This window comes from Mastomys coucha, unplaced genomic scaffold (assembly GCF_008632895.1).
Source record: "Mastomys coucha isolate ucsf_1 unplaced genomic scaffold, UCSF_Mcou_1 pScaffold18, whole genome shotgun sequence".
Taxonomy (NCBI): Eukaryota; Metazoa; Chordata; class Mammalia; order Rodentia; family Muridae; genus Mastomys; species Mastomys coucha.
Window position 1 is genome coordinate 111,189,082 of NW_022196900.1, and position 9,762 is coordinate 111,198,843.

Here is a 9,762-nt window from a genome sequence, read left to right on the forward strand (position 1 = left end):
AGAGAGAGAGAGAGAGAGAGAGAGAGAGAGGGAGAGAGAGAGAGAGAGAATGTGTGTGTACCCATTTGTAGAGTGTGCTTGTTGAGGCCAGCTACCAAAGTCCTCCGTTTTATTCTCCACCTTATTTTTTGAGAGAGGGCCTCTCATTGAATCTGGAGCTTGCTAACACAGCTGGCCAGCAGGCTCCAGGGCTGCTCCTGCCTCTGTTTCCCCTGTGTTGAGACCAGATGCAGCACCTGGCTTTTTAGGTGGGTGCTGGGAATCTGAACTCACACCTCCCGCGTGCACACCAAGCACTTTACCAACTGAGCCATCCCCACGTGAATTTTCTACAGACTGAGCATGTCGAGTGCAGCCAGACAGCCTACAAATGGTCCCTCTTGGGGCAAGCATCTGAGAGGGGTACCTTTTCCCACAAGTCTTTCCCCCTCTCTACACTAAACCTCCATGTGCAGTTTTCTTTGCCCAGTTCTGCTCTCTGGGCCCACAAGTCTGCCCTCTGCTGGTGAAGGGACACTTAAGCAGTTCCACAACTAGGAAGCGGGTTTCAGCCCAGTAATCAGCTTCGTTCCCCTGTGCAAAGACCTTATCTCAAACTCAAGAGATGTTATCTGGAGTCAGGACTGTTGAGTGGGGGATACATCGCTCCCTGCCTTAGGGGATCATAGATAACATCTTTTCACACCACATACCCCAAGGAATTATAAAGCAAAGCCCACGTTATCAAGCGCAGCTGAGAGTCCTCTGTCACCGTACAAATTAATCTAAAAGAGAGTAAATAAATATCTGGGAAGCCAGCGGTGGAGAGGGACAGGCTAAGTCTGGGTCCCTGCCCCTCTGCTCGGACGCCCACGAACTTCACTTCTCCAAGCCTAGCTTGGTTAAATGTAAAACGAGGCCATTCATAATTACACCAGAATTGTTGAAAAGATTAAATGAGATCGTTAATCAAGCAGCATAACACCTGGCATGTGGCAAACATTCTTTACATGGCACACCACGCTTTTTCTTTTGGGGTTGGGGATGCAGGTCAGTGGTAGAGCGTCTGCTACATCACGCCCGAGGCTCTGGGTTCAGTCCCAGCACCACACCACACACACACACACACACACACACACCACAGTAGGAGATGCTGATAGGGGAAGTGGGTACAGAAGTTCCTACCAGTTGTGGACAGCTTCACCAGCCCTAGCCTAGGAGACCTCACTTAACTAAAAGCAGGGTGTGTGTATGGATGGTAATGGCTAATTTTGATTTTCAACATGGTGGGATTTAGGATCTCTACAGAAACCAATCTCTGGGTGTATCTGTGAGGGATTACATAGATTACGCTAACTGAGGTTGGGAGACTTGTCCTGATTGTGGGAACTGCCATCTGCTTCTGCCCTGGACTGAATAAAGAGGAGGAAGAGTGAAGCGGTGGCAAGGTTAGAGCACTCATGGCTCCTGCAGAGAAGTCGTTGGTTTCTTACACCCATATCATGTGGCTCACAACCACCAGTAAGAAATCTTTTCTTAATGAGAAAGCAAGGTGGACACCAGCATGCATCTCTCTCTGCTTCTGTACTGCAGCTGAGTGTGCCTAGCTGCCTCCCCACTGCAGCTGCTGTGTGCCCACCTGGTGTGCAGCTGCTGTGTGCCCACCTGGTGTACAGCTGTGGTGTGCCCACCTGATGTGCAGCTGTGGTGTGCCCACCTGGTGTACAGTTGTGGTGAGCCCACCTGGTGTGCAGCTGTGGTGTGCCCACCTGGTGTACAGCTGTGGTGTGCCCACCTGGTGTGCAGCTGCAGTGTGCCCAGCTACTGGACACCAGCATGCACCCCTCTCTGCTTCCCGACTACAGATGTCGTGTGGCCAGCTGCTTCCCACCCCTGTCACCGCACTTTCCCTGCCATGATGACTGTACCTTCAAACTGTGAGCCAAAATGGCCCCTTCGGGACATTTCTTTGTATTGTGTCACAGCAATGGAAAAATAGCTAGCCCCGGGAGGGACCTCCTCCTGAGACTTCTGCCACACCTGACAGATGCATGCTTGTCACAAGTGAAGAGTGCTGCTTCTAGAGACCAGAGTGAGGGTGGAAACCAGGGGTACTCAGCATTGTCAAGCAGGGAGGGGGGCGTTGTGCCGGACTCAGCAGAGCTGGGGATGAAACCCCACTCCCTCTTAGGAAAGACAACTTCATCTGTCATAGGGACCAAAGCCACTTCCCTAAAGCTGGGAGAACCAGGCCAGGTGCACACTGAACATCGGTGACACTCTGCAAATGCTAGAACATTCTACTGCTGACTTCCCAGCAGCACTTCTGCTTGTAGCCTGGCTTTCTAGCTGACAGTAAGGAGAAAAGCTCCCAGAAGCGAGAGGTCAGAGCTCCAGAAACACCTCTCTCCCTCCCTCCTCCTGCCTCTCTCGCTGGCCTGTCTGCCTGCCTGCCCGCCTGTCCTCCACGCATGCACATATAGAAGCAGAAGTCTTTGTCAGGCATCTTCCTCTATTCCTCTCATGCTGGTTTCTGAAACACTAAGCCTAGAGCTCGCTGGCTTGGCTAAGCTGCTTGCAGAGCACTGGGGATCCACCTGGGTCTGTGTATTCTCAGTGCTGGGGTCATAAGTGCACACACCACATTTGACTGTCACAGGGACGCCAGAAACCTAAACCCAGGTGCTCGGGCTTGAGCACCACCCACTAATCATTTCCCTGCTCCCTATATTTATTTTTGTCTTATTTATTTTCTGTGTTTGGGTGTTTCACATGTATGTCGGTGTATTGCCTGCATGCCTGGTACCCATAGGAGCCAGAAGAAGGTGAGGGGTCCCCTAGAGCTGCAGCTACAGACAGTTGTGAGCTGTCAGGGGGTGCTGGGGATTGAACCCAGGTCTTCTGGAAGAGAAGTTAAGATGGCTCTTAACTTCTGAGCCATCTCTCCAGTCCCATTAGTCCCTGTGTTTGATGGTAATAAAGTATACAGGACATAACTTGCCATCTTAATACCTTTTATTTGGTTTTTTTGTTTGTTTTTTGGAGGCAGGTTCTCACTCTGTAGCCCAGGCTGGCCTCACAGTCCTCTTGCTTTGGATCAGGGGTGTGCTAGCCCAGGTTGGCCTCTCAGATAGTCCTTCTACCTGGGACCACAGGAATGCCATTGTAAGCAAGGTAAGTGTGCACATCAGCAGCTGTGTCCACCTCGTGTGTGACCACGTCAGTAGCTATGTCCACCTCGTGTGTGACCAGCATCCGGGATACTTCACCTTGCATATCCAGACTCTAGACTCATCCAACGGCCTTTTCTAGACTCCCTCCTTTCAAAGACCCCCAATATTTTTGTAAAATAAATGATATAAAATCAAGATACAAGTTAATCAGCTAACATAAAAACTGGAAGTTTTCCTTTCAGGTTGACAGTTAAAAGGAAACATTGTCAAACCTGACCTCTTTGTGAACAAAGCAGGTTCCCCATTCAACCATCAACAAAGTTACCTTGACAGTCTCTTGTTGGAACCTGCACAGGGTAGGGAAGGAAGGTGGTTAGCACTGCAGTCCAGATGTCTGTGCTTACCCTGGTCAAGTGCTGGACCCCTGGCCCAGGGCAATGAAATTGGGTGCACCGCTTTTACCCCTAGGGAAAAGCACCAGAGAGGTTCCTCACCTTTCCCTCAAGTGAGGAACACAGAGAAACAACCAACCACAAATGAGGAAGAGGGCCCCATCAGACATGGAATCTGCCTTTCCTGTCTTCCCTGTTCTCTGGACACTGAGCAGGAAGGTTACTATCACCTTGAGGCCAACCTGGACTACATGGGGAATTCCAGACCAGCCTGGGCTAGAGTGAAAACCCATATCTATCTATCTATCTATCTATCTATCTATCTATCTATCTATCTATCTATCTATCTATCTCTTTCTCTCTTCCTCTCTTTCTCTCTTCCTCTCTTCCTCTCTTCCTCTCTTCCTTTCTTCCTTCCTTCCTTTCTTTCTTTCTGCCTTTCTTTTTTTCTTTCTTCCTTTCTTTCTTTCTTCCTTTCTGTACATTGGTGATTTGCCTGCATGTATGTCTGTGTGAGGGTGTTGGTTCTCCTGGAACAGGAGTTACAGACAGTTGTGAGCTGCCACGTGGGTGCTGGGAATTGAACTCTGGTCCTCTGGAAGAACAGCCAGTGTTCTTAACTGCTGAGCCGTCTCTCCAGCCTCAGGAACCTGCGTCTTAAGATACCAAGGCAGAGCCTGGAGAGGAAGCTCAGCAGCTGAGAGCTCTTTTTGCTCAGCCTGAGGCCCCTGGTTTTATTCTAAGCATCCCCGCAAGGCAGCTAACAATTGTCAGGAACTTCAGAGGATGGATGGCCTCTGCTAGTCTCCATGGCCACTGCACAAACATGATGTGCAGACAAGCATGTAGGCAAAGCACCCATAACACATAAAATAAAAATAAACTAATCTGGGCTGGAGAGATGGCTCAGCGGTTAAGAGCACTGGCTGCTCTTCCAGAGGTCCTGAGTTCAATTCCCAGCAACCACATGGTGGCTCACAACCATCTGTAATGGGATCTGATGCCCTCTTCTGGTGTGTCTGAAGACAGCTGCAGTGTACTCACGTAAAATAAATAAATAAATCTTTAAAAATAAATAAAAAATAAATGAATCTACAAAAGCAAAACAAAGGCCAGGTGGTCGGTGGCAAACACCTTTAATCCTAGCATTTGGAAGGTGGAGGCAGGCAGATCTCTAAGTTCTAGGCCAGCCTGGTATACAATACAAAGCAAGTTCCAGGGCTACACAAAGAGCCCTTGTCTCAAAATAACCAAACCAAACAAACGGAACAGAGCAATACAACATTAAAAAAAGAAAAGAAAGGAAAAAAAGAAAGAAAGAAAGAAAACAGCCTGGCAGTGGTGGCACATGCCTTTAATCTCAGCACTTGGGAGGCAGAGGCAGGTGGATTTCTGAGTTCAAGGCCAGCCTGGTCTACAGAGTGAGTTCCAGGACAGCCAGGGCTACACAGAGAAACCCTGTCTGGGGGGAAAATACCCACAATGTTTTCCCCTAGTCTACTCAGCCCAGAGCAACAATCTTACAGGTGGTAAATAACTAAAGAGCTCAACCAAAAGTCTAAGTGTCAGAACCACTCTGTATGCTAAGCTCAGCAGAAAATCAGGGTTATCTCGTGAATTCCTTTTTGGTTGGTTGACTGGTTGGTTGATTTGCTTTGTTGATACTGAGTCTCTGTCTATAGCTCTGGCTGTTCTGGAACTCTCTGTGGACCAGGCTGATCTGGGACTCACAGAGATCTCCCTGCTTCTGCCTCCCAAGCACTGGGATTAAAAGTGTGTGCCACCACCCAGCTTTAAATTTAAAAATATTAATAAAAGAAAAACTATGTGCATTTTATTTCATATTAACTGTACTTCAGTAAAACAGTACAAGAAAAAGGGGAAAGCAAGCAAATTTGTGAGAGACTTAAATTGCTAGAGGAGGAGGGAGAGACAGCAAAAGAGAGAATAAGTGGATCTTAGGGTCTAATGTGCTAAATTGGGGTCCCAAAAGTCAAAAGAAAAGCATTTCAAATGTCCATACTAGAAGCCCAAGGGGGTGAAATTGTATCACTCAAATTCTGGAGAATAAAACAATAGCCACAGTAAAATTTTCTGCCTTTTTATATTCTTTACAGATAGCAAAAAGATTTTTCAGATAAACAAAATGGGAGAGAGCTCTCCAAGAGCAATCTGCACCCAGAGAACTCCACAGGGAGTTTCGAGGCTGAGGGTCAGTGACCCCAGAAATTCAACACGGGATCCAGAGCAAAGAAGTTCAGTGAGAATTCAGAGAAGAAGCAAGCAAAAGAAAAATTCTCTTCCTGGAACCAAAGATTCCAGAAGGAAAGTCGGGGCATGGCCCTGAAAGACGCATGCATGCATTGGATCACCGTGGCAATTAATATTGCTTGCCCAGCTTGACAGGATGTAGACTCACGTAGGAGATCAGCCATCTTAGCAACTCATGTAGGGAAAACCCATCTTAAATGTGGACAGCACCATCCAAGCCTGGGGTCTCAGACCGTGTAAGAAGGCTAGCTGAGTTGAGCCTGGGGGAGAACCAGCAAGCAGTGATGGAATGTGACCCAGCCTGCCGAATAAACCCTTCCCCTCCCTAATTGTTTTTGTTCAGAGTGTTTTATCACAGCATCAGGATGAACTAGAACCGTGGGGAAAATAGAGACTCAGGGAGAAGGATACAGCCTTCTAGTCAGGGAGGGAGAAGATTGGAGACATTGCAAATACTTCGGGGAGTCCAGGTGCAAGCCCTTGAGGTCTGGGTGGTCTTACTGAGGCCATAGGCAAGCTCCAGGTTTCCAGGAGTTAAAGAGTGGGTACAAAGGCAGGCAGGTTAAAGCCATATCCTACTCAAGCCTATTCAAGCCACATCAAAGATGTTGCTCCACTCCCAAGTCAACCTTCTTCCAAGGCTTCCCCGGGTCAGCAGTTGGTGTCTACCACCAAGTAGCTCAAACTGGAATGCAGGAGTGACTCGATTTGCTCATGCCCCCCACACCTCAACCTCACCCCTGGTCTCCCAGACCTGTTCTGCCAGCAGCTCCCGCTGGTCCCAGTTCAATGAGATGTCAGCCTGCTTTCTGTTGCTGTAATAAAATTTCTGGGACCAGATAGTGCACAAAGAAGTAAAGTTCATGTAGCTTACAATTTGGGAGGTTGAAAGTCCAAAGGGCTTACTACTGGCCCTGGGGAGGGTCTTCTAGAAGTGCCACATCAAGGCAGATGGTATAGCAGCAGAAACCCTGGGGATAGGAGAGATCTTGACGTGAGACAGGAGAACTGAGACTGCCCCAAAAGAGCTGCATCCTTCCTTCTGGGACCGCACTGCCTGGTGACCAGTCCTCTCCTATGTCATCCCACTGAGGACCAAGCTTCCAACACACATGCTCTTGAGGAACAAAGAAAGTGTAAACAGTAGGCACAGGTGGCCTGTGTCTGACATTCACATTGCTCCATCTTGATCTAAGGCTGCCATCATTCTGCGCCCAAGACGCGTCAGTAACCTCTCACCACACACAGTAACAGGGTGTTTCCATTCTGTGTCCAACCTGTGACCCACAGGCCACATGCATCCCAGATGGCTGTGAATGTGGCCCAAAGTATTTGTAAATTAATGACCATACATCTCAAGGTCAAGAGGTTGGATATCCTTGCTCTAATTCATTAGGTGTTGGAGGGCATAGAATTCAGTCTCAGTACAACTTACAAGCCTTCAATGGCTTCTCATTGAAGTCAGAAAAAATTTTCAGTTCTTCATCAGCATATTTAAGCCCTACCCCATGACTCGCCCAAGTTCATTTCTGTAATTGATACTTCCCCTGCCCTCGTCAGCTGCACTCGCCCTTCATCAGCTGCATGTGCCTGTCCCTGCCTGCATCAGCTGCACGTGCCCTGGCTTTCCACCTGGCCCCGAAGCACACCAGACTCCTGCCTCTCTCTCGGCCTCTGCACAGGCAGGTTCTTCCTCCAGGGCTTGCTAAGTTGGCAGTTCAAATTTTCCTCTTTGAAGAGGATTTCCCTGACCAAAGCAGTTGGTCTTTTGCAGAGAGCACTGGCCAAATCACCTTGCACATGAACTGACTTGGTTTCTTTTTGTCTGTATGCATGTACCCATGTGTGCGTGGTAACTCCACAAGCCCAGAAACTTCTTTTCTCTGTGAGTTGCTAAAACTCCAAGATGTCCATTCCTGAACTCTGCTTCAACTGTAAAGCTAAGTGGGGCAGACACTGTGGGAGAACAAAACAAAAAACCAAAAAGCATTGTCACCTATCAGCAAGCCCAACAGAAGTCAGACAGCATGCGCTTCATACTTGCCAGTCTCTGTAGCTACTCCTGACAGGCTGGGGGCAGTCAGAGGGAGATGACAGAGATGGACAGAATGAATGGGGGCAGATGTTGGGCGGGCAAGACCAGGGTGAAAGTGACGGATCACCTGACTGTCCAATAAGGCACACTGGAAGGGGACTCCCTGAGTCTCCCCAAGGCAGCTGATGGACTTGGGTAAGTCACCTGCCTCTGTGCCCAAGGACCCAAGTTCAACCCTTGGGAGTCGTGATGGAAGGAGGTCCCCTGAACACCTGGGACAGATGGCATTCCACGTGAAATGCTGATTCCCAAGGGCAGAGGCTGGGAACCAGAGATTTGGGATGTGTGTGCTTCATGCCAAACTGGCCAGTTTGGGAGTGTCTAATATATACCCCTGTCTTAATTCCTGTCTTGAGCCACTGAGGCTGCCACTGGGGTTAGGTTCTCAGCCAGTGTGGCTCAGCTTCTCTGTGTGGCTGGCAGAGACAGGTGTGACTCTTCCCCTGGGTGACCCCACTGCAATTATCACCAGGGCTAAAGATGTCCGTGACAAGTCACTGAACGCTCAGAGAACAGATAACATCAAGAAAATTTAATTCTTGAGTGCCTGCAAATTCCCTCTTCTCTTCTGTAGCTAAGGCTTTTCCCCTGTCTATCGGTTAACAGGGTTATCAGCCCTCATGAGGGACAGGAAGAATGGGCTGTGAATGGCAAGCAAGCACTAAGTCCCAGCCCAGACTCAATGACAGAGGAACAATAAAAAGATTATAGGTAATTCCTCCTCCAGAGTTATAGACAGAGAATAGGGATTCATCGGCTGGAGAAAGGGCAGGGCGGGCCGGCTGTTTGTCTCTCCTCTCAGGGCTAATGGAAGTGAGGAAGGACCAGAGAGCCTCTAGTTGGAGGTCGCAAATGAAATTATAGGATGCCCTGTGTGTTTGTTAGCTTCCCGTGACCACAAGCTTACAGAGAGGAAAGTTTATTTTAGCTCACGGTTCTCAAAGTTTCTATCCACGACTAATTGGCCTGACATTTTGGGGCCTGTCACATACCATGACAGAAGCATGTGTCAGAGAAAGCCTGCTGTCTCCCAGAAAGCAAGAAGAGATTGGGATCCCTGCCTTAGTTAGGGTTACTATTATTATGATAAAACACTATGAACAAAATTGGAGAGGAAAGGGTTTATTTGGCTTACGCTTCCACACTGTAGTCCATCCTTGAAGGAAGTCAGGACAGAAACTCAAACAGGACAGGAACCCGGAGGCAGGGGCTGATGCACAGGGCATGGAGGGTACTGCTTACTGGCTTGCTTCCCATGGCTTGCTCAGCCTGCTTTTCTTATAGAATCCAGGAGGGCCAGCCCAGGGACAGCACCACCAACCATAGGCTGGGCCCTCCCCTATGGATCACTAATTTAGAGGCGCTCTACAGACTGGTCCACAACTGGATCTCGTGGATCACTGGAGGTTCCCCCCTTTCGGATGACTCGAGCTTGTGTCAAGGTGACATGAGACTAGCCAGCACAGTTCCATAATCCCTCTTGAGGGCACAATAAAGAACTACGTCAGCTCACACAGCTCTGCCTCTGACAGTTCCCACTGACTCCCACCTACACCACAGTGGGGAGCAAGCCTATAACACACGCACACTGGGGACATTTCTAATCCATACTGTAGTACCCTGCTGAATTTGAATTTCAGATATTTAGTATATGCCCCATATGATATCAATACCATGATGGGATTGTAATTTGACGAGTACTATATTGGGGGTGGGGGTGTCCGTCCATGCGTGCCTTTGAGCACAAGGAGAATTGGATGACAGCTTATAGGAGTCTCTTCTCTCTCTCTCTCTTCCTTATGGCTCTGGGGATCAAACTCAGATCGCCAGGCATGGCAGCAAGCTCCTTCAC

The 9,762-nt window shown here is 48.7% G+C and overlaps 1 long non-coding RNA gene across 1 annotated transcript in view; it reads right to left on the bottom strand.

Moving 5' to 3' along the window:
- Positions 1-747, bottom strand: part of LOC116095695 — a 2,382-nt gene extending 1,635 nt beyond the window's left edge. The window contains exon 1 of the long non-coding RNA XR_004120699.1: positions 693-747. This is a non-coding gene — a long non-coding RNA (uncharacterized LOC116095695). The remainder of the gene's footprint in view (positions 1-692) is intronic.
- Positions 748-9,762: the final 9,015 nt, after the last annotated feature.